We start from the raw sequence: 26127 nt of genomic DNA, 5'->3' as shown, positions 1-26127 counted from the left end.
GTCAACCCAGTTTTAGATTAACAAGAAACACAGTTACCCACAAAATTAATTGTACCTAATTCAACTAATTCCTAATATTTTGTGTACTCAAAATTTAAATGTGCTGACAAGTGAAACACTGGTACATTCACCAGTATCCACTGGGAAGGTGTTAAAAAAGTTACAATGAAACATCAATTAGCAATATCTAAATACATCGCAGTAATGATTTTGCTTGAAAAAAAAAGAAAGCTCAGTTTGTAAAGTAATACCAGCTTCTAAATTTTTCTAGGTAAACTTATGAAAATGCATTTGCAACAGAAAATATTGCTTATGAACTTAAGAAGAAATAACAAAATAAACTTAGAAAATTAATTGAATCATTAAGAACCACGCAGCTGGAACACTTACTTTCCTAGTCTTACTATGCCCCAGAAACTAATCAATACAAAATAGGGAAGAATAAACATCATATAGCACAAGATTAATGGACTGTATTTAGAATTTGACAGTTGTCTAGGAAACCGAAAGGGAAAAAACTGGAACTTCTATTTGAGAGGCTTACACACAGTTCTTGGCTGAATGTGATTGTTACTACACAGGGAGGAAAATGCACAGAAAGTCAACATGAAAATAGAATGCTTTATACTGGGGTTTAACACAGCATATAAAAATGTACATGGATTTCTCCAAGGCATTTATTCTAGTATCATGGAAGGGTCTAATAAAACTTAACCAAGCCTTAGGTTTGGAATGTTTTCCAAATGTATTATGGAAGTATGACTTCAAACTAGTCACCACCTACACATAATAAATCCAAAGGTGCAAAGCCTATGAGTTACAAGTTCTACCATCTCTTTAAAAGTTATCTCTTGTAATATTGAAATTTCAGTATATTAAAAAAATATTGTTCTAATTAGAGGCCTACAGCTTTAAGTAACATACACTACAGCAGCTCCTAGAATTCTAGTATTCTTCCTATTATAACACTAACTAAAGCAAATTGATGTGTAGGAAATACATAGCAAGAAATTTAAACTGGTATAAGTAAAAACCTTTCAGGAAGGCTCCTTAAATACTCAGTTACAGCTTCGCTTAGTAGGTAAGAAATTCCTTCATAATACAGGTTGAAGTTTGTTTATATTGCTTTTGGTCAGAACTTCTGACTCAGGTCATATTTCTTCAAATGAACATTTTTGGCTTTAAATATTAGTGACAGTCTTTTCTTTAGACATTTCATGTAAATGACAGTAAACATTAGGATTGCCCTTCTTCAGTTCAATCTGACCTTGGACTCTTGGGCCCTTTTGAGATTGCTACTAATTTCCATCATCAAGTTTACACCACTCAGACCTAAAAATAACATTATTGATTGCCTTTTTTACTGTAAACCCTAGTACTTTAGCTTTCATTTGTCATAAACAAGTTCTACAGATGATTGGGCTATTAAGTTAAAATAACCTTACTTTTTTTCTTTTAAAGATTCAAAGCTGTTTGTTATGAGTGGAGTTTGCTCCTTGATAAGATGCAAGAGTGCAAGTTAGGTGTATGCTTTCACTCACCATTTAAAGTGCTCTTTATGTAACATAAAAGTTACCCCACAGTTTAGATCTAGAGAACTATTTTTCTACAAAGAATGCTATTCAATGGAAAACACACTCAATTATCTGTTGAAATAAAAATAATTATCTGTGGTGAGAAATGTCTGTCTCTGAGTGTCACTGTAGACACTCGCTGTAGCCACTGGTAGGTTAACTTTGCTAAAATGTATAGGGATTCTTTATTCCTATGACTTAATATCCTAATTTTGTAGTCTACCAGCTTGATCCTTACTGTCTAACTGCTGCACAATCACATATACATTCAAAAGTAAGTGCTCTTCATAGTAATTGTGGAGAAATCTCCATGCTCAAGGAAATCAAGTTGGTATAATGTTAACTGCATCTGAGAAAAAAAAAATCCTGCGTTTTTAGGTGGGACAGAGGCAAATTCACCTTCAGATTTCGAAGACCACCAGACATAGATTTCAAATATTAATTAAAAAGGGATAAAATACTCTTGTATCAAAGTCTTGGTACAGTCACAGTTGTTCTCTGTGGCTGGCCTCTGAGAAGGCAATGACAGTTGTTTGCTAAGTGTACTTATTTTAACATATGAAAACTTCATACTTGGACATATTTACAATTAAACCAAGAAATCTGGTCTTCTGAGAGCATATTTTGAACCAACGGAAATTTGGAATTCCTCAGTTTGTCCAAACATTTAAAGACAGCACAATAATGCCTAAGAAAGGGCAGAGTTTTCAGGATATTCAAACCAAAGCAGGCAAGAATTTGGGACGTGTGGGCCCAAAGTCAGGCTACATGGACTCAGGAAATTTCTGCTTCGATTCCAGGACAACCAGGCAATGAAAGGATATGATCTATGAGAAATGATGGCAGATTATTTTCTCAATTAATACAGAAGCCATGTCACATAGTGCTATGTTGCCCTGTATAAAAGAATTATTTTTCTTGTGAGCAATTCATTTACTTATTTAATTCTTCATCAGCATTTTTGTAGTGATTTTGAACACAGGTTGTAACTTTCTAGGAACCAATATAATCATACATAATAATATTTTATGATTAAGAAGGTAAAGGAAGTTTCTCATTGTTCTTAAAATAAATTATCCTAAAAGACCATAAATATTGATCCCCCCTCATATTGAAAAGGGGGGCCTTAAAATGCAATAAGCATCATCTAATTTAAGCATAAATAATCTATAAATGGAAATTTCCTGCAGTGTATACCTATCCCAAGATCACCCTGTTAATTAACAGTGGTTATACTGGGGTATGATAAAGGGGATCACAGAGCCAGTAGTGCTGATATTCTTCCCAGCCATTTTCCATACTGGCATCAGTGATAACCTTTCAGAGTTACCAGTGTGCCTGATACTTTTGTTCAGGAAATCCTGCAATGAAATACAAGGATGTGCCTGAGGCATTGCAGGGATAGGGAGTCAGCTGTATGTGCTCTTCAGATGATCTATACATATGTAGTAACTTCAAAACATGAAACATCAGCTTTGCTGAGCAGATACAGCATGTATGCAATCAAAATATCTAGGATATACACTCAGTATATACATATTCAAAATCTGATGATTTGATAAGGATATATGACATTGAGCAGGTGGATCCAAGGAAGTGGCAGGAGAAACAATTCCAGGTTGAAAAGGGGACCTGTGAACATGGTAGCTCTATGACTACACTTCCCTCAGTAAAACTACTCAGTAAAAAAAAGATCAACAGCAATAAAGACTAATAACTGGACAAATAATTAATCTGATCATAAATAAGCTTTACCTCAAGGTTTTACATGTAAAAGAGCCCCATAAAAGCTCAAGCTTTTTAATTCAATTTTAATTTTTTAGTTGCATTTTTCACTGTAAAACACATTCTGTGATTTGACCTAGTTGATAGCATAAGAGAGTGGTAATTTTTTGTAAGAAGACATTACAGAACTGGTGACCACATTAAAATTTAGTAACAATTTGCAATCACAGTTTTGGGGTAGATTAGCTCATGTTTTTGAGAGTTTTTTTATTGTTTGTTTGGTTTGCTTTGTGGTTTGGTTTTGGGGTTTCTGTTGGGTTTTTTTTTTGTACTGGGTTGGGTAATGAACAAATGAGATACTAGATACTTTTGTGACCTAGAATTTAACTTGCTTACTCCTCTTTAGGATTACAGTGGTAGTACACACACATTATGGTTACTCCAGAGCATATGGTGTTCCTACTCTATATTTATATTCAAAGTAATACAGCACTTGCCTGAGCTGCTCTTATCCCTATTCCCTCTGCTTTACCTCATCATAAGACAAGGAAAGTCAAGCAGTAACACTATCATAGTAATATACTAGGGATTCCAGCTGTTCATAGAGATAATTTTGATGAAAGCAGATGAACTGATTGTAAGATACCAGCTCCAGTATCCAGATCCTATGGCAGTCCTATTGGTCAATATCACACTTAGAGAGATGCCACTGCAATGTGCTTCAGAGCTTTTAATCAGGAGTAGTAGATGTAATGAGTAACATCAGGTTTCCAATTAAGAGGATGACTTTTCCTATAGATGGATTTTGTGGTGGTTGACCCTTGATTTGATGGACTCACTGAAACCACAGTTCAGAGTCTGTACATGTGTTCTGTAACAGTCTGAATCAATTTTATTATGATACTTCAAACCTTGGGAGGATGAAAAAGCCAGTATGTCCTGCAAATGGCAACAGGATATACTACTGATTAACAGCTATAAGGTAAATAAAAAACACCGAAGAGTTACACCGAGTGGAAAATAAGCTAACTAGAATTTGGAATGTAAAGTTTCTAACTAGAATTTTGTGATAAAGAACAGAGTAAAGGTAACTTCCTGAAACTTATTTTTAATAGCCATTTTCAGAGTTCAGTAAACAGATCATCTTAGCAAATAAAATACCCAATATCAGAAGCTTGCATTTATTTTCCCTTAGGTAGCAGAGTTCAAGCAATTTTTTTCATTTGTCATGTTATGGCGAGAACAGCATACGGGTAAAAAGGGCCAAGATTTGTACTTTAGAGAACAAGGTCACAACTTGCTTGCCTTATACAAAGAACTCTCTTAGTATCTTCTATTCTCTGATTCATCAAAAGTTGTGGGACTCCAGTAATATAATTAGTACATAGCATACACACAACAAATTATATTGGGCGAGATGTGAGCAGCAGAATGAAATGGATATCATCAGTCAGAAAGTTCCATCTTACATCCTACCGCCCTTTTTCCTTCTAAAATCCTCACTCTTTTGAAGGCAAATCTCTCCATGCCTAATCTTCATAAGGTACAAGTTAACTCATCTAATGCTATCTGTGAAGAAGAAGAGGTAGAAGCACAAAATGTGTCACCAGCATACTGATTAAAATCCCCATACTTTCTATACTTCCTTCTTTCCCTTGATCCTTCCTCGCTCCAGGTTACCTGATAACAAAGGGAAAATTACCAAACTGCCACTCTGACAATCTAAGAGGGCATAGGGGAATTGCTTTATGTTCTCCATTGAAAATGTGAAATTGTCTACCTTTGCTAGCATCTAGTATTATCTAAACAGAATTTTGCAATACTGTGCTTAGTTGGCACATCTCAGAAAATTGGTATAGGCGCTAAACTTCTGCTTATTAGAGGGAAAAATAATCAGCTGACAACACAAGCATAATTTCTGTAAATATCAAGGCCTAATAAAAAACAGATCTGTTTAATAGGTGCTACGAAGCTTTGAATTACTGCAGCAGCTCACATTCTTGTCTGTAACAATCTTTCATTCCCAAATGGAGATGTGCAGGAGAGCAAATATTAAATATTAAACTGTTGGAGTTAAAAAGTCTCCTTCTGAAACTGTTTTCTTTACAAATCAATTATAAAAGTACAAACATGATATATTTCTAAAACAAACATCATCATTATTACTGATTATTTATTTTGAAGTTACACAAGGACACCACAGGCAGATTGATTTGGCACCATAAAAAAATACAAATTAAAAACTTCATTCTTTCGTGTCACTACTTCAGGTACAGGCCTCACTTGCTACTCTGAGTAGCACCTGAGACCCAATCCAGCTTTCTTGTCATATATGGATTGAGGTGGTGATTTGTAATCTGTGGGTTCCTTATTCTGCTGTATGGGTTTTTCGGCATTTTTTTATTTCTACTATTTTCTTTTGGAAATAATTTCCAAATCAATACTAACATAATACATATACTTTTAACATCTATGTGTCTGTAAAACCACTAGTGAAAAAAAGAATTCACATATCAAAGGGATCTTCAATAGATATTTTTCATTTACCTTTAATAACTGACAGCTTTAATTATCACTGATAACAATGAATGAGACAACACATGAATGGAAAATAAAATATAATAATTCTTGTGCTGATTTCTCCAAACAGTCCTGTTAAGAAGCATATATTAAGCTTGACACTAATGTTACAGACAAAATGTGAACTATATATTTAGTGTGGACCTCTGCTTAGTTAACAGTTGGTGAGCCCATTCTCTCATACACACAGACACACAAGCATGAAAAAAATGGCAAAGAAAGAAAATATTTCCATATATATTTTTTGCAAAATTTAGCTAATAAGGGAATTTCTTCAAAAAACATATATATACATACATATATATATAAAATACCAGTAACAAACAACATAGATTTTATTCCTGAATCATCAGAATCTGAGATGCTCAGAATCTTATGAGACCTGCTGTTCCTGAGTCTGAATATCACCAGATTTTTCTTCCTAGGAAACAAGGAACAAGGTCACTTCAATAAAATGCTTGGAATTAATGTAGTATACCTTGATGATAAAATGATCTGATTTTGCAAGTAAGAGTACTGCATCACAACATCACATTAAGAGTAGAGGCCAGATACCAGATTTAACGAGGTTAAAAAGAAAAAAAATCACACCATCATCACAGTCAGTCACTACAAAATGGCTTTGAATTCCCCATTCCATCTTTGGCTCTACCTTAACAGCAAACCAGAGGGTACAATCCAATTCTGAAACATGGAAAAGATCATGTTGCTATGATTTATTATGGGTAAAATTAAATGTTTTTCCGGCTTACCTGATTGAAGGAGAATGAACAATCACAGCAAAGCCCAGCATCCAAAAATAATATATGTCTCCTCCTGAAATAGTCCAGATTTCCATCCACAAAGCTTTACTAATTAATTTCTGTATTCTCAGTGGAAAAGAAAACACAGAGACCTTTCCAGAATCCTCTCTGATTCTGCCTCCGCTTCCTGTTCTCAGTCTCACTCTATGGTACCCAACATATATCAGAAAACAGCTTATTAGGAGAAGGGGGGCTGGAGGGAGGGGGGATGGATGGAGGGGGAGAAGTGACGAGCCCGCAGCACCTGACGTGGCAGCTCCACCTACTGGTGGCCAGAACAACAGGGACCGAGCGCAGCCTCCGAGGCTGCTCCATCCCAGACGTTCTGACCTGCACTTCAAACAGCTCCTGTGTAATAACTTCCTTCAGGCAAGAAGCAGAACAGATCAACAGAGCCACATTGATTATTGAATAGCCCCTTAAAATACTTTTTCTGAAAATAATTAAATTTCAATTGTCTATATACATTGAGCAGAGCATTTCGTTTTAAATGTGCTGTTTCCTTTAAAAATGCATGGGAAGGGAGGAATGTGTAAATAACAGAGCATAGCTACTGACTGCCCCCCTAACTCGTGTATGCAGAATTTGCTGATTATCTTGATACTGTCTTATTCATTAAACACTACTATGCATTTTTTGGCATCATGTTCAATTCTTTCATGTGTGTAAAATGTACTCATCATGGCTAGGCTTCGCGAACGAAGATTTGGGAAGGGCTCTACCCATTTTTCATGCAAGCGCGTTGGTGGCTAAAAAGGCCAATACGAGAAAGGCAAGTCCGGTTGCAAAAGACACAGCAGAAAGACTCCTTAGATGGTATATTCTGCAAGGTTCGATTCTTTCTGCGTTGTCTTTTCTCCTCAAGAGTGATCCTGCGTGCCTTCTCAAAAGCATCAGCAGCGTTATAAATGGTCTGTCTCCAGGCCTCCCGATTAGAGGCCAGAGTGGACCAGTTATGGTGATCAATATGCCCGAGGCTGAGTTGTTGCTTCAGGGAGTCCTTGTATCTTTTCTTTGGAGCTCCTCTCTTGCGGCAGCCAGTGGCAAGTTCACCATAGAGCAGGATCTTAGGGAGGCGGTGGTCCTTCATCCTAGAGATGTGCCCTGCCCAACGCAGTTGCGTTCTCAGGAGCATGGCCTCAATACTCGTGATTGCTGCCTGTTCGAGAACAGATGTATTGGTCACATAGTCTGACCAATGGATGTTAAGGATTGTACGGAGGCAGCGTTGATGGAAGCGTTCTAGGAGACGCAGGTGGTGGCGGTAGATGACCCATGATTCGGAACCATATAAAAGAGTAGACAGCACTATGGCTCTGTAAACACTGATCTTGGTACTTTTCTTCAAGTGTTTATTACGCCAAACTCGTTTATGGAGTTTTCCAAAAGCACTGTATGCCTTCGCTAACCTATTGTCTATCTCCCCATCAATCTTACCATCTGAGGAGATGAGGCTGCCTAGGTAATTAAACTGTTGGACTGAATTGAGTTCTGACTGGCCGATGGTGATGTGGGGACGGTGGGGGACTTCCTGAGGTGCAGGCTGATGGAGAACTTCTGTCTTCTTTAAGCTGACTTCCAGCCCAAAGAGCTCAGCAGCCTCTGCAAAGCAGGATGTTAAACGCTGCAGAGCTGCTTCTGTGTGGGCAACAAGGGCGGCGTCATCAGCATAGAGCAGCTCCCGGACAAGATGGTTTAGGGTCTTAGTATGGGCCTTCAGTCGCCTTAGGTTGAATAGGCTTCCATCAGTACGATATCGAATGTAGATACCGTCCTGATCGTCGAGGTCTGCCGAGGCCCTTTGAAGCATCATACTGAAAAAGACTGTGAATAGGGTAGGAGCGAGAACGCAGCCTTGTTTCACACCATTCTTTATTAGAAAGGGCTCAGAAAGTGTGTTGCCATATCTGACTTGGCCGTGCTGATCCTCATGAAGTGAGATGATCATTTTAAGGAACTTGGGGGGACAACCTAAACGTTCCAAAATCTGCCAAAGACCTTTTCTGCTCACAGTATCGAAAGCCTTGGTGAGGTCGACAAAGGTTACATAGAGACCTTTGTTCTGTTCCCTACACTTCTCTTGCAGTTGTCTGAGAACAAATATCATGTCTGTGGTGCTCCTGTTGGCTCTGAAGCCACACTGACTTTCAGGTAGAATTTCTTCTGCTATAGCGGGTATTAGTCTGTTCAGGAGTATTCTTGCCAAGATTTTGCCAGCAATGGAGAGCAGAGTAATACCACGGTAATTTGAACAGTCTGATTTAGTACCTTTCTTCTTATACAAGGTGATGATGACTGCATCACGAAGGTCTGAAGGTAGTTCGCCTAGTTCCCAACAGCGCACCACAAGCTCATGAAATTTAGCATGGAGTGCAAGGCCCCCATGTTTCCAGACTTCAGGTGGAATTCCATCAACCCCAGCTGCCTTGCCGATTTTCACCTGCTGTATGGCCTTGAGGGTTTCTCCTAGAGTGGGGGCAGTATCCAATTCGTATTTCACTGGTTGTTGTGTGATGGACTGAATTGCTGAGTCTTGTACTACACGGTTGGTACTGAAAAGAGTCTGAAAGTGTTCAGACCATCTATTCAGAATGGAGGTTTGATCTGTCAGAAGCGTTTGACCATCTGCACTGAGTAGTGGGCTTTGGACTTGGTATGTAGGCCCGTATGCTGTTTTCAGGGCCTCATAGAATCCTTTGTGATCCCCTGTATCTGCACATAGTTGAGTTTTTGCAGCTAGATCGGTCCACCATTTGTTCTGGATGTCACGGAGTTTCTGTTGGAGCTTGCTGCAAGCAAGACGAAAGGCTGTTTTTCTAGCGTGACAGGAAGGCAGTGCAAGATGTGCTTGGTGGGCGGTTCTCTTCTTCCTCAACAATTCCTGGATTTCTTGATTATTTTCATCAAACCAGTCCTTGTTCTTCTTGAGGGAGAACCCTAAGGATTCTTCAGAGGATTGCAGGATGCTACTTTTAATATGCTGCCAAATTGTTTCGGGAGAGGAAACTGCAGAATCTGTGGAATGGATATCAAGCTTAGTTTGAAGGTTTGCCTGGAATCTTTCTCTTACTGTGGCTGATTGGAGATCGTTAACTTGGAGTCTTCTCCTTGGGATACTGCCCCTCTTGGGTTTGAATTTGAGATAAAGGTTGAGTTTACAGCGCACAAGCCGATGGTCTGTTTGACATTCTGCGCTGGGCATCACGCGGGTATGGAGGACATCGCGGACATCTCTCTGTCGCACCAAGACATAATCAATGAGGTGCCAATGCTTAGACCTGGGGTGCATCCAGGTTGTCTTCAGACTATTTTTCTGCTGAAAGATAGTATTGGTGATGGTGAACTGTTGCTCCGCACAGAATTCTAGCAGAAGTCGACCATTATCATTGCAGTTTCCAACACCATGCTTGCCTAATACTCCTTTCCAGGCTTCAAAATTCTTACCTACTCTGGCGTTGAAATCACCAAGGATAATGATCTTATCATCTGCGGGCACCTTTTGGGTAAGACAGCGCAGGTCAGTGTAAAATTTATCTTTTTCAGCAGGGTCAGCTTGGAGAGTTGGGGCATATATACTGAAGATGACAACGTGTTGCTTGTGTAAAATGTACTATGCCTATGTAAAAAGCCTAGCTCAAAGTCTTTCTTTCCCTGAGACAGGATTCCTGGGCATGTGCAGATTTGCATCTGCTTACCTAGGACTCCTCTGGCCCTCCTGAGAAGGGTTATTAGAGCAGTGGCTCCAGCACTGCCTGGTCCAAGGGCACCATCATTGAGTGAATAATGTCCTTCAGGCAGCATATTATTTTGTCCTGCATGTCAGTTTAAGGAGTATTGTGTCTGTGGAAAGGAAAGCGTAGGAACGCTGAGCAATGTCAGCAAGTGTGTGCAGTATATTGACCCATAGCCTGGGGTTAGAGGCCACTACAGTTCCCAAAGAATTTAAAATCAAGCTACTAGCTTTGTTCAGTCATGTGGGATTTAATGAACAAACATTATTGCACAAAACAAGAAGACAAGCATATAAAAACAATGAATATTTTGCTTCCTTGTAGCTCCTGTAGTTCCTTTAAATACCTTCTCTGCAGTGCCTAGAAACAGCCCAATTCTCTCTCCCACTGGTCACACACTTCTTTTTGGAAGTGAGAATCCCAGGGCACATATCCAGCCTGATGATCACTACCAAATCACAACTGCACAAAGCAGCAGTAGTGGTGGTAACTGCCTATGATTCATGTCCCACACCTCTAATATGAATAGACATCCCTTTTTCAATTAGCATTTATCCTTAAGCATTTGTGCCAATTTGTGAGTAGTCCTTTTGATTTCAGTTACACTTGCTGTGTGCTTGACAGATATCAATACCAAATTCCTGAATCCGGCAGCAGCAAACAGAAGTACATATTTAGGGGATGTACATATTCTGTATGTACAGGATAATGTCTGTATATTAAGTGAAAGAGATGTACCCCACCTTGAAAATGGGTTTTTTGTAAAACTGGACCACACAATGATACTCCTGATCACATTGTTCAAGCAAATCCCCTTTTTGTTTCAAAAACACTTTGCAAGCATGAACATATACCACATTCTTATTTAAAAAAAATAAAGTTTTTCTCCCATTGATTTTAATATTTACATTTTCAAACTTCTAAAAGTTAAGAAGAAATGTATTTTTAATAAAAAACCTGTTCATTGGCTCTACAGCATAGGTTTGGCTTTCATGGGATTATGCGAATTTAGCAAACCCCTGAGTGAAGAAAAGCTGATGTCTACATTTTAAACTGCTTAGGAACATTGTTTCGCAAATGCATTGTGTTTTGAAAATCAAACCAGTCCTTGGGGAGGACTTTCATTTGCATAAACGCTGCATTTCTTTTATGTATCATTTTTAATCTTAAAAAAATTTCTTAGGGGTCTTCGGAAGTTTTCTTTAGATAGTCTTTATGTTATTGTCCAAATGTAATCATCTAGTAATATCATAGTTAAGGAGGAGTTACACATGATGAATCTGTTTCTTTTGGAAAAATAAAGACATTCTAATCTACATAACAAACTATTTCAACCTTGTTAAAAAAATAAGAAACATAGTCCTTAATACTAGCTGTGTAATTCCAACAGAAATGGGTGTATAAAAAACACTTCTGAACCTAAGCTGGTTCAGAGATTTGAGTCTCTGATAAGTTTTACAAAAGTATAGTCTTAGAATAGCTAATCTTTGTGAACTAGCATTCCACAAGATGGTTAGATTAATGTCATATTACTAGAGAACCCCCGATCCTACTTTTTTGTGGTCCTTATATTTATTACAATTTTCTGTGGTATACCAGTTGATACAATGACTATACATAATGTATTTGTTGATACCAAGACAGCCTTCTCATAGGTGTAGGTCTGATATTAGAGAAACGTTCTGCCACTGATTTAAACAGTTCAATTATCAACCCTCACACTACAAAAAAAATCCAGAAAATATACTTTTTGTTTGTAGAAATGCTCATGCCACACAAATTTATGGTAAATATTCATTTATCAATATTGCAGAATCCTGTAATGGTTGGGTTGGAAGGGACCTCTGGAGAACATCTAGTCTAACCCCCCTGCTAAAGCAGGCTCACCTAGAGCAGGTTGCACAGGATTACAGACAGGTGGGTTTTGAATGTCTCCAGGCAAGGAGACTCCACTGTGTTTCAGTTTGTGCCCATTGTCCCTTGTCCTGTCACTGGGCACCACTGGAAAGAGTCTGGTCTCATCTTAACATCTGTCCTTAAGATAACTGTATGCATTGATAAGATCCCCCCCCTCAGTCGTCTCTTCTCCAGGCCAAACAGGCCCAAATCATCTATAGCTCATATATGACGTATATTCTTCTTTAATCAACGTCCAGGATTGTCTCTATAGTGATTCAAATTCACTGAAACCAGTTAGAGTCTTTGATTTACTGAAACAGAGTTTGAATTGTGCTCTTAAGAACTCCTTACCACTCTTAAAATCTATCAGTGGAACAACAGGGCAGAAAAAAAACCCTACATACAATTATACTACAAATACATCAAACCATCTATATGGAAAGGCTGCCCCCCAAAGCCCTCCATTTTTAAACATGAAAATTTCATTTAAAAAGTCCATATAAAATGTATATATGTGACACACACTATGTATACAAAATATCTCTCCTTCCTTTCCTCTTCTTCACTAGATCCCACGGCCAGATCTAAAAATCAGAAGTGGTCATTCAACAAACAGGCTGCTTTGACAAAAGTAATTTATAACAATGCCAGCCTGACACTTGTTTCAATTTAAATTATTTGTACAACTTCTAATGAATCATCACTGAAAGTTCAATTCAGAAATTACATTTAAAAATCTAGCTTGAAAAGCCTTGACATTTCTAAATAATCTGTCTGGGAATCTTGCCCCAGGTGCAGTTATGCTCTCAGTAATGTCTGAATAAATGCAAAGCTATTCAGTCACTTTTAACAAAACAGCTGAAATACAAATTTTGAAAAATCTTAGTTCCAAAGAGAAAAATAGTTTTGAAGTGTTAAACGAATGAATACAGCCCCTGTATGAGGTCTTATAAGGACAAGCCCATGTAAGTTTTCATCAATGCAGTCATCAGCCTGGTTATAACATCAAATATATTGTTTGATTAATACAATTACTTTTGGACAATAATTCTCTTTACTAATTCTCAGGCACTTTTGTGAACAGTAACGTGTACTTAAGGGCACCAAAATAGAAGACTTTATGTCATAACTATTTCTTCAACTACTTACCTGTATTGGCCTTTGAAAGTGGTTGAAATTGCAGTATTTAGCTAAGTGTAATGAATCTGACTTCAATTCAAGACTGTTTAAGTGTATAAAACTCTTTTTCTTCATCATTGGTTTCTCTCCTTTTTTCTCCTTTTGTCTCTAGTGTGCAGAATCAAAAAACTCTGCTTTTAATAATTTTGTACCACCTACTAATGCATATTTACAAGCTGTGGACCTGACATAGTGGCTTTTCAATTAATAATCTCCACTTTCACTTGAGAATGTTTTTATTTGACTGCTGCATACAGTGGTAAGCAAAATTTAGGGAAGTGGAACTGCAGTGGTCTAACGTTTTAGGAAGATCAGTGGTAGACGTGCAAACGAGTTTTTACCATTTCTTTTTATTCGAAAACTTGTAGGTTGCACATATGGAATTTCAAAACTGGGAAAGAAAATACAAAATGTGGCTAGCAGTCAAATGCAACAGAACAGAACTGCAGAACTTCTTGGGATAAAGACAAGCCCGAGGATACAACTCAATGCCACATCCTCACTGTATCACCAGTAATAACATAATGTTCTGTTTGTACAGGCTCACTTAAAAGTATAATGACTTCATAGTAACTTAAACCTTTGACAACTAAAATATTTTAATAGGCCATAGAGCACACTGTCTGAAAAATTAGCTGCTTTAAATTAGTCCTAATATCATAATAAAGATATGTGATCTACAATCTGTACTTTAATGGTTGTAGCTTTTAATGATAATAAAATTATTTTTAAATTAATGTTAATAAATAATAGTTAGACCCCTCCAACTCTTGGAGAAGAAACAATACAAAGGCCATACAAAAATGGACTCAGTTGTGATAATTCCCTTGGTTTAGTAAAAACGAAGTAAAAATAAGTCACAAAGCATAAACCACCCTAAGCACCTTCCATATGTGCCTAAGTGCTTCCAAAATATTGACCTCAGGTTACAACTTTCAGATGAGCTACAATCACAGTTATAAAATTGTCATGAGCTGAACAAAATGTACACAGCAATCACAGCTCAGAGATGTCTTAAAATATTCAATTTATATATGCACACACTCTGTTCATATATTTAGAAAGAGTAGGAATCCTGTTTTGAAGAAATGAGATCATCATGTGAGACTGATGTCTGTTTAGTCTAAGTTCAAGATAATTAGCAGCAGGCAATAATAAAGTAACTGGTCAACAAAAAGATTTTTTTTCTTACACCAGTGATCCTCAAGCTAGAGGTGGGTCTGGGTGGCACAATGCTTGGCTTCAGGAGCTTCACAGCCAACTCCACTTGGCATTGATAATTACTTAATGAGAGAGTTGGTGAAAAGTTCCATAGGTTAACTGGAAAGATGTAGCTTTCCCACCATGTTTCTTCTAGATGTTTCTATCCTCTAGCATGTAGCAGGCACTGCATCCACTGCCACTGCACAAGTTTCAGAATTTCTGATTGCTAGAAGAAACATTCCTTCTAATCATGTTAATCTTGCTTGATAAGATTTTTTATTTTATGTCTATTTTAGCATGACACAGAAGAGTCATAGAAGGCAACTAATTTCTTAGGAAATATTTTTTTGCATGACATGTAACATACCTAAAGAACTTCCAGAGATACAGGCCAACAGCTTAGGAGGATTCTGAAAAACAGTAGATATTTATGTGCATAATAAGAGTTAGAACAGGGAGCAGGCATTGTCTCAGATAATAAGGATTCAGTATCTAAGGCTTGAAAACTTCTTGTTTACCTTCCAGAACTTAATGCATGTATGTGTCTCAATTCCTCAACTATGAAATGGAGATAATTCCTGACTTCAGAAGGGGCTATAGGATAAACTAATTTTGTTAGCTAACCAAGCTATAGAGATCAAGAGTGAAGACATATTTTAATATTCCTTGTAGCATCCAAAGGGGCCAGCCAAACCTAGGAAGCTATTATTTCAGGCCCTGTATATTCACAGACCATGTTCAAAAGAATCTACTATACATATATGACAAGACCAATAAACAAAGATGAAATGCAAGCAATCGATTTCAGAGTGAACAAATACAATTTAAGATAGGCAGATTTTAAGAGGTGGAGAAATGAATTAAATGATACCTCAGCAACAAGTGCCCTAGTGCTCTCAGAGCTAGTAACAAAATCTAATAATGTCCTCCCAGGACACCTATAAACAGAGAGATTGCATTCATACGTTTTCATTCCATTTATTGCTACTGAGTCATGTGGTTTAATTGGTCAGATGAAAGGTAATCATCACTTGGAGAGAGGAGAGGTTTTGCTAAGCAAACCTCAAGTTATAATTTATTTATTTGGTAGTCTTTAAAAGCTGGAATGCTAGAATAATTGCTCTGTTTAATAACATATGCTTGCCAAGTTGATTTTGCATTAGAAAGTTTCTCTGCATCTCAGTATGCCTAGGACTTATCTGCACTAAAAACTGTACCTTTATAACTAAACTGTGAAAATATATTACAGAGAGGTGACAACAAATTTCAAACAATTGACTCTTATATATTAAAGAAAAATAGCTGTACTTTGATCTGCTTTCGGCCAAGAATTATGAGGATACAGAACATGTAAACTATTCAGTGCACTGAATTGTGAAGTAAGCACAAGCTAATGCCTTAATGGTTCTACTACAGGCATACAACATCAACGAGAGCAAAAATGGAAGTGAAATGTACTTTCAAAAACTGTTGTACACGTTCCTTTTCAAATCTGTCTTCACCGTTGTTCATTAAAAGGGACTTCACTGTTAGCCCCAGGTAGCCAAGAAATTACTGGCTTTACATTTTGAAAACATTATGAATGTGATACAAAACAGTCCCTTCTTCAAAAATAATTAGCAAGACCAAATAGTTTTCATTACATAGAAAAATATTTAGAAATCTTTTAAATTCCAAAGCTATCTTTCTTAGGCAGAGGTAAAATCTGGCAGCCTGCACTAATACACCTCAGATGCAAAGATTTTAGATATGACAGAAAAGCAACAGAATAAAAAAGACTGATGATGTTTACTAGTCACCAATTTCTCTTTAAGTAACCCTGGAACAGGGAAAAAATTAAACATCATATTTAGAATAATCTCAAAGTTCAGTTTCAATTTAATGAGTAATTTGCAAAGGTGACTCTCAGACTTTAAAGACAAGAATGATAGGCTTTATGATTTCATCAGAACTAAATAACAAAGTCTAATAATTTTTGATTGAAATTAATTTATGTATTTTAAAAAGATGATATATCAAGGAATCAGGAACCTGTTCAATCTGCAGACCTGTCTTTTGCCTTAGCAATTTAGAGATTCAGCTCTAGAGTCAGAGAGTTAAGAGATTTGTGGATTAAAAAAGACAAAAACGAAAATAAAGGGTTCTAAATATCTTCTTTGAAGCACGTAAATGGCAGGTGTAGATAAGTGTCTGTTGGCCAGAATAGCTGCTAGCATTGCTCCTCAAGCTTAACAGCCCATGTGCTGTGGAAACTGGAGTTTGACCTTTTGCCCATCTCTTCTGGGCAAATGTTTTTGCATGATTTAATAGAATGGTTATTTTTTATGCAGATGACTGTTAGCCATGCTCTGAGAGGCAAAGAGAAATTTCTGGTAGAAACGAGCTCTATCAGCATGGTTGAATAAGCAAAAAGATTCTTCCAGCTATGCTAGTTTTAGGACACTTAAAAAAAAAATCATGAGATCTGTTCAATGGATATTTGTTTTCATTCCTATATTTACTATAATTACTATGATTAATAACACCATGAATAAGCCATGTTGAAGATGTTGTTGGGGAGCTTAAGGAGACTTAGAATCAGCTCTGAGAGATTTACTGGAATCTCTCTGAATCTCTTCTGAATTTTTCATAGAAAAACTCTTTATTTTCTCACAGACATGTAACTGAAAGTTTGTGCCACTGAAAAATGCAGTTTTTATGAGAAAATTAGAAAAATGCTGTGAATTTCAGCAGTTAAAAGTCTATTGTCTTTGACTTACTGTGGCATTTTATTGTGATATATGTGAGATATTATCATATCTCATTTTCACTGTACTCTTCAAGAAGATACAGAAAATCAAATCTTGCTTTGCGAATGAGCTTTACTACTAAGGTGTAATTGTCATAAACCTACAGATTAAAGAAGTGAGACCATAACAGACTGTAGAAGGATTAAGATTACAGAATATAAAACAGAATAAAAGTATCTATGAGTTTGTGAGAGAGAAAATATCCTGTATAATGGAGCAGAAATGCATGTTTCTTACCAGTACACTTTTAACTAAATTGCTACACTACTGCTAAGAATTGTATATTAGTGTAAGTAATAAAAATTCATACAATCTCCAAATCTCTTATAACAGTTTTATCTCACTTTTAATATTTCAGATTTTATTAATTCAAATTATGTATATTTTTAGATAGCCTAAAAGTTTTTGTTTTATTTATGAAGTAAGTTGAATTAATATTCGAAACTTTAATGTTACATATTCCAATGAAATTATTGTTTTGTGAAAAGTACCTTCAAGAAGTGACTTTAGAATTAGGCTTAGAATATCAGCTTCACTATTTTAGGTCGAAAGTAAGCCTATATTCATTCATAGTGCACTTTCATATTTATACAAAGTTGTCAAAGTATATTCCAAAGTATTTCCTGCTCCGTGCCCTCGAGAGTGCGGGTACTGGGAGGTGCAGTGCCCGTGGAGCCAGGCCGTGCTCCAGCACCGCGGACAGCGCTCACTGCGGGCAACGCAGGCGGCCCTTCGCGGGGAAATCCTTCACAAGGTATAAATATTATTTTTGCATGAAATAGTACTTCATAGGAAAATATCCTTAAAGCAAAGTCAGTCTACTGTGTACTTTTTTTTTTTTGTGACAATAGGATTTCTAAGACGCTGAGTCCACGCTCACACGTAGGTGTTCTGACCTATTATTGTAATTACTTGAACTATTTTAATACTTCAGAGTTCTTACATGGTCCAAGATCTCATTGTAGGGATTGAACAAGCATAGAAACGGATCATTTTCCTGAAGACACTCCAAGGGCTTGTGATAACCGTGATGAATGGTTTAAGCTGACACAACTGCAAGTTGTTACTCAAAGGGACTGTCTCTCGAGCTAGTTCCCCGTGTTGACATCAGTGATTTTTGTAATGAGTCAGATCACGGATCCTAATTAAAAATTCCATGGTCTTCATCTAGATTCATTCCTAGTTAACTTTTGCATTTTTTTCCTCCCCCAAACCCCTCCCATGTTTTGGTGTGATTAAATTTTCCTCCACAGCTGAGAACTGTTGAGCTAACCCCGTGTGCAGGTGGCTGCTGTGTGATGTGACAGAGCAGGTGTACATGATAGAAATAGAAGATAAAAGTAGAAACAGTCAGCTACCCAGCATTCCAGTATAAGGTATCCTTTAGTAACAGTAAATCCAACACTGCTATTATGGGAATAGTGGCTAGAGACAACTGGGTGAGGCAGTCAACTTGTATATTAGTCTTTTAGAACTAACAGTGTCCTGAGTACGAAAGATCAGTTTCAAGGCGCTATAAAATGCAATAGAGCCTTGGGTTAAGATATATAAAACAGGTCACTCTAAAAACTCTTTACTAAGCAATAATGTAATAGTACTGGTGAAATCCAAGCATCCATTCCTCCTGTCTTACATAAAGATCTTTCTTCCTTTGTCTTTCAATGAGGATATAAATGTATATAGCAAAACTATATAGTTTTGCAGAATCAATAATCAAAAGGAAAATAGCAAGCACTCTTATTTTCTACTATTTTGTAGTTTGAGGGGGTTCTGAATAAAGAATGACTTCTTTATTTCTAAACACAAAGTGCATTAGGACATAGTAAAATAAAGATATCTGGCAGAACTTGAGTTTTCTGCAATTATTTGTATATTGATGTATACTTCAATGTAAAAAAAAAAAAAGTTGTGGAGTTTAAGCCTCAAGCCCATTTTCAAATGTTTGTAAGCATTTATTAGTCTTTATTTTAGAGCTGTGCAATCCGGGACTAACTGCGATCCACACCTCCCCGGTGGCTGGGCAGGGTGTGCGGATCCAGCGGGCTCGTCCTGTGCCAGTAGGTGGAGCCCGCACAGAACCCGCGGCCGCCTTGTTTCCTCCCCCTCCGCTCTTCTCCCCCCTCCCCCCCTTTTCATATCCCCCACAACCAATTTTCTGATCGATGCTGGGATTCAAGGAGTGAATCTCAGAACAGGAAGCAGGCGAAGAGACTACAGAATACTGCAGAGGTTCCTTTGTTGCCTCTATGGAGAGGTTCTTTCTTTATTTCTTTCCTTTTCCATTTCAGTGAAATTAAGAGTTTACAAGCTTCTTTGCCCAGGAATCTGTACCTGCAGTAGGAGCCTCTCATCATCTATCTACAAGTGTATGGATATTCCTTATGCTATGATTTTTAATTCTCTTTTAATCAGGTAAGACACTATTTTATTTAATTGGAATGCTTTAGACAACAAATTCCAGTTGTTTTATACCAAGATTCTTCTCTTGTGGTGCCACACCTAGTTTTCAATTAATATTAATAGAGCAAGAGGAAAGAAAATCATAGCCATCTTTACCACGGCATGGATTTTTCACAGCATTTAATTAGGTCTTAGCACAATAATAAAAATGTTGTTGCTCTTTGGAGGTTTCTGATCCGATTTTTTTTTTAAGCTTGCATGTTTATAAGGATTACTTTTGAGTTTGTGTTTTTCATCCTAATTGTGGTAATTTGTTGCTGTTATTTTGAGGTGGTCATCCACAAGTGTTTTCTTTTTCTACTGGAGGCTATACTGTGCTGTATTCAGAATACAAATTGGAATGTGTTTTAAAGCACACTAATACATCCCTGGAATTGCACAGCTTTGATGCAGAAATGTGCTGTTGCTTCTTTATGCTATCTTCAGACTGAGGCTTTCTTTACTTCCTAAATTCATCATTTTATTTCTTTGAGGCATGGGAGATTTACAGGATTCTTCCCTCTCTCATCTCCCAAAACAGCCTCTCCCTGATGGAAGACAGAATGGAGGACTTGTCTGTCACTAAACATGGTTTTGCACTGCTGCATATACCATATGAAACACATATGTTTTGTGAATTGTTTTACATATACAAGAATGAAATTTTTATTAAAAAAATTCATTCCATATTGCATGAGAGGGAAAAATTATTCCTTTCGTTATTTTTTTAGAAGCATGATACACACTGGGAGAGACAGCAGAATGACTCAGGAGGTGGGAAGCTCATGCAGCACCCCCTGACTTTTCTTTCAAACCTTCTGGTCTTTTTTCTTACCTTCTTTGAATTACATCAATAACATGTTTAGTTGGGAAAAACAATATAGAAATGCATAGACTTACACAGTCACAGATCAGAGAAGGGGCTCAGTAGCCGATTTGTGAAAAAATAAAGAATGTGCAATCAGTTTAAATGCATTTTGCTTTTGATTATAAGGTGGTAAGTAGCACTTAATCAAAAATTTCACACACCTGTATAAAGGTGAACTTTTTTCTTTTAGTGGTGATTAGTGAAGCAACAGAAAATTGCCTGTTGGGATTTGAATGCTGGATGCTGCGTTGGGTTTAGATGATTCCATAGATACATGTGAAATGTTAAGAAGGTTCACGCTCTTTCTCACCATCTGTGCAGGTTGCCTGCCTGGCTGTATTTTTGTGATTGATGTTTACAGTATGCATATCTGTGTATAGCTCAGCCATTGTAGTATCTGAAAATCTCTTCACTAGTGGTAAAGGATCCTCAATTCTTGAACAGATCTGGAGAAACGATGAATAATCATGTCCAAATGATCCGCAATTTCCTCCAGTGACAAATGCATTAAATAAATGATGCTCTCATATGTCTGTAGGCCCCACTTCAACAACAAACAGGCATGTCTATGGGATGACTCACATTCTTAATATTAGGAAAGTGGACAAGTACCTGGCTCTGTTATCTTGATTTTTAGACTGCACCAATTTTAAGGGAAAGAATAACTTTTGTAATCACAGAAATTTTACAGTGTTCATAAAATGCACCTAGTAGGCCAAATGAGCACGTAGCTTCAAAGACAAGCTATAGATTAACTTTTATGTTAAAAAAAAAAAAGAAAAATCCATAGAGTTATTACAGGTTTTGAGTATGTTCACTGTGAGCATTAGGTCTTGGGAAATAAGAGGCATATAAATGGCCATATTATATCAAAGCATGGTCCAGTTACCTTTCAGTAGGAACAAAGTTGGATATTTCTGGAGAAGTCCAAGCAAAACTTGACCCTAAGAGAAAGTTGGCCCTCTCTACCTTTTGTGAAACTTAATTTTAGGGGGTATTTAAGCCTTCTTGCTATTTTGGTTCATTTGAAATACACTTAACAGAAGTGTACTCTGTACTCATATAAGCATCAGATCTCCACAGGAGATCCCAGCATACCTACTCTGCAGCCAGAGCAAGAGCCCAGCATCAGTTACGCTGCCAGGGCTGCTTGCTGATGATTTCTTTGTCACAGACCTGGATGAATGGTTTCGTTGGGTCACTGCCTGCAGCACCACTCTATCCCCAAGTAGCCCTAAAACTCTCCCACCAAAGGGATGGAGAGGATACTAAAATCTCATATAGTCTATCTGCTCGAATCCTACTTGGTAGCAAGAAATGCAACCATAGTCCCCTCTTATGCATACAGCTCTTGGCTGGAGCAGGAAAATCTCAAACAAGATTTTACTGTGTTGCTTCCAATGTTTCAAAGCCATGCACATGCTCACACCAGCTTTTCCAGAGCACAGTGTGGATCCTTTGCAGCCACAGACCCTGGTCCTGTATTCCCCCTGAGTGGGAGGAGCCTCTTGCCCATCAGAGCCCTCCTGTTCCTCTCACCCTCAGTCCCAGCTTGCCAAGCAGGCATCAGAGATCCCAGGGCCTCCTTTCTAGAGGCTTCCTGAAGTCACTCGAATAAATCCATTCCTTGTGCCTACTGTCATCTCACTGACACCTACCAGCCTCAGAAATGCTGGGTTAAAAGGCATTTCTGCCAATGGTGGCCTGAATCTCCTGTTCTTTTGTAATTGTCTTTGAAAGGGAAATAATGTACCTGATTTCCAAGAGGTGTTAATGATGGGAGGCAAAACACTGATTAACCACATTCATGTTATTCAGTTTGAATTCCAAGTTTGCAACTTTACCTCTCTTATTTCTGCTCCTGAACCTACTATTGTTCCTTTTTTCCAACCCTTACCTCCAGATGAAGTTAGGCTGCTTCCTCTTTCTGCCTCTGACTGGTTTGGGACCAGCAGAAGGGCTTTGCTTCCACCCCTGGTTTCCATGTTTGATGCCTCAGCAGCTATCACTATCAGTGCTGCTGAAGGGGCTGCTAATGCCAGGCAGAAACATAGTCAACATGTGGCAGCTCTGTAAGTATTTATTACAAGCCGCTAAGAAGCTTTTTCTGAGTATATTTAGAAATTACTTTAGAGAATTGCTGAATGGCCAGATTTCAATAAATTTAAACAGGAGCAACAAAATTCAAACTCTTATATTGCCTGAGCAGCCTACTTGACACAATTTGGAGTAAATAGATTGTAGCAAAAGTTCTCAAAAAAATGGCTGGAAATACATTTTAATGCTGCAGTATTACCATCATGCTCATTAAATAATTACAAAAATAATTTTTAATCTTCCTATTAAAAAAGCAAAGAACATAGGTTCATCGCTCTTGCCTATTGGTTTATAAACTTGTAGATTGGTGAAATAATGGTTTCAAACTTTTTCCAATAAGCAGAGTACAAATGTACTTTTTCTATTAATTGGTGATGATTTTGTTGTTATAAGCATTCAAACTGTATCAGGAGGATATATGAATCCTCATTGTCAAGTTAAGCTTTTCTTTCTAACTTCGTCGAAAGAAGTATCTCACCATTTATAGTGTCATTAAAGAAATAAATCCAGTCTCAACAATTAATGTTTGGCAAAGCTGAAGGCATAATGAAGAGATTAACATGATGGAAACTATTAAGCAAACAAAACTCTGTCAGCTCTGTTCATACTATATGGAAATTTTTTTTTTTTTTAAGAAATCATGAATAAGTTATTTTTTAGGTCTCTAGCTGAAGTTCAGTGATTGTTTCTGTATGAAGTTTTCATAAGTTTTGTGTAATTGCGATCCCACTTGCTGCTCGATTCTTAGCTTGGCTTCCCTTAAGTGTGAGCAGAATCTGATTTTGGCCAGAAGAATTGTTCTTGAACTGCTAGTGGTTCTTACTCATCTTTCTGGAGATCCTCACAGGTACTTCCCATTATGCATTAAAAACGCAAACTTCCCCTACTAAGAAAGAGGATTATGTTCAATAAGATGATGATTGCTCTATGCGGGATATATTTATCTTACCTGCACAAACTGGTAACATACAGCGTGAGCAGGCATGCATTTTAAGATGATGGATGTCCAGGTTTTCAACATAGAGCAAGTGGTCTTTTCATCCTCTACAGTGGCCTTGTCATATCACAGAAGACGCCTGATTTTTATGGCATTTGGTGCTGCTTGTCTGGTCTTATATGGAGTTGTAGCATATGGCTTTGAGTAATTTGGAAAATGTCAAATGACCCACTCTAGCCAAAAAAATTGGGTACCATTCAACCCTGCAGTAAAAAGCATGACGGCAGTAGGTCTAGCCAGCTCTCAGCTCAGCACGTTGGTTTCAAAGGCAGCGTTTGTGCTGTATGGAACTATACAAACCCACCTGATTATTTTGGCCTACTAACATCATTCTGTAGCTTTCTGGTTGCTGGTACTGAGTTAACTTAACTAAAGCTACAATATTTCCAGATCTAGTGCTGTCATTCCTCTGACAGCAGGGTGAATTTTGCCTTAGATGAATTACTACCAGCAGGCTTTCACAGTGGGGCAGAAACAGTCTTCCTCTCTGAATGGGTGTTATTTATACATTTTTTTTTGCTATACCAACCTCACCATGTCTCACCATCCTCAGCGTAACTGCAAAATCCTCCACAGACTTTGACCCCAATGTAGTTTTGTTTGATGATAAATGTAAATGACTCACTCTGAAATTAGGATTCTGACTCAAGTTCTCTAAAGCAATACACTGTGTTCTAGACTCACCCATTTTTCTCAGTAGGATCCCAGATATATTAGGAGCTAGATTCCATAGATGTATATAAAATGGAGTCAGATGCATCCTGAAAAATTTGAGTCTGTGGTCTTGATAGAAATAGTGGCTGGAGTTTAATGCATCATAAACTGCATGTAGCAAGGTTAGAAACAAATGTCCTTTGCCTAGACACTGGGATTGGGATGTGCTGTTTAAAAATTAGTTCCATAAACAGGTGCAAACAAAGAGTATCTAAACAGACCATGTGCTTATAAAGAAGTGTATGGCAAATTTCTATACAAACACTATTATGAAACAAAAGCTCTGCCCAGGGTAGATGAAATTTGACAGCCTATCTCTATGTATACTCATTGTATTTTGTTTACTAGTAAATATTTCCACCAAGTAAAAACCAGTGGAAAATCCTACCTCTTGGGCCACAAGGCAAGATTTGTTAGATCAGTTTTCCCTACTGGAAGTCTCCGGCAAGGTTATTTTAACTGGGACTGTGGCACCCAAGGTCATATCACAAGAGTATAACAGGTGTATTTGTAGAGTGTGTGAGCTCTGTGTGTTTCTCTTTGCTGAGAGTCAATAATGCAACCATGGAAACTAAAAGATAAGTACTGACACCAGGCAGAATGAAAAAATCTTCCATCTGTAGTTGTGTTAACCTGAAAGCAGACATGGGGCAAACACTGCACGATTGTTTGCAGATTGAGACTTCAGTGATGGCTGCACAAACACCCTGTGCAAATGCACTCGCACAGGTTGGATTTTGCAGTGCAGAGGCTGCTTTCCATTTTGTAGAATGGGAAGCACTGCAAAAGTGCTAACAGGAGACAGCTTCCAAGGTACCACCTTATACTACTGAAAAATTCTCCTAGTGAAGCAGTGAGAATATGCTTTGAAAATAGGGTGCAGGTTGAGCTAACCTTTTATTTCCATCTGGCTTCTGGAAAATACTGATAGACAAAATGGAAAGCACACAATTTTACTGTCAGAAGCAATGGGGAGATGCAAATGTTAAAAATTATTAGGGAAATCAATTTGATTAGAAAGCAATAGATTGTAAATGTTACTAGGCCACACTTACAAGAGTCACTTTTCAACAGAATAACATTTTACATCTTGCAAACAGTTTACTTTAGTAGTTATGTTGGCTAAACATGCAACAGTCAGAACATTTTCAAGACTTATTGTTTCAAATTATTTTTTACAGTACTTTCAGTTAAACATTTAAAGTGCTTCACAGCCTTTACATTTGCGACTGTAAAAAGATATCTGTGCTTTTGCCAGCTGAAGTTTTTATGAATTACATGATCTTTGATCTGAAGCAAAGCTTCGGCCCTCTAAGCCAAGCCAAAGGCAGGCTAGTCTCACAGAGAGAGATCTGGGATTTTACTCTGCTAGTATCCTTCGGGGGTGGGGGAAAACCGAACATAAGCCTCAGGGTGTGATGATGATGACTTTTATTGTTACACAGAACACTTGGGTGCAATTACGCATGCTGATATCTTGCTCTGTGGAGTGGTAGGGGCTGGGAACCCAGAAGCGTTCTCCATTGCTG

At 37.6% G+C, this 26127-nt stretch overlaps 2 protein-coding genes across 9 annotated transcripts in view; one reads left to right on the top strand and one right to left on the bottom strand.

Moving 5' to 3' along the window:
- Positions 1 to 6856, bottom strand: part of LOC113965373 (sodium channel protein type 3 subunit alpha) — a 73604-nt gene extending 66748 nt beyond the window's left edge. For all 5 annotated transcript variants that reach the window (XM_027678703.1, XM_027678699.1, XM_027678701.1 and 2 more), the window contains exon 1: positions 6632 to 6856. The gene's annotated coding sequence lies outside the window, so the exon portion shown is untranslated. The remainder of the gene's footprint in view (positions 1 to 6631) is intronic.
- Positions 6857 to 19612: 12756 nt separating this feature from the next.
- Positions 19613 to 26127, top strand: part of SCN2A (sodium voltage-gated channel alpha subunit 2) — a 78021-nt gene continuing 71506 nt past the window's right edge. For all 4 annotated transcript variants that reach the window (XM_027678678.1, XM_027678683.1, XM_027678681.1 and 1 more), the window contains exon 1: positions 19613 to 19895. The gene's annotated coding sequence lies outside the window, so the exon portion shown is untranslated. The remainder of the gene's footprint in view (positions 19896 to 26127) is intronic.

This window comes from Neopelma chrysocephalum, unplaced genomic scaffold, assembly GCF_003984885.1.
Source record: "Neopelma chrysocephalum unplaced genomic scaffold, ASM398488v2 Primary Assembly neopelma1_44, whole genome shotgun sequence".
In the NCBI taxonomy this organism is placed as follows: domain Eukaryota; kingdom Metazoa; phylum Chordata; class Aves; order Passeriformes; family Pipridae; genus Neopelma; species Neopelma chrysocephalum.
This window is presented reverse-complemented; position numbering and strand designations above follow the sequence as displayed.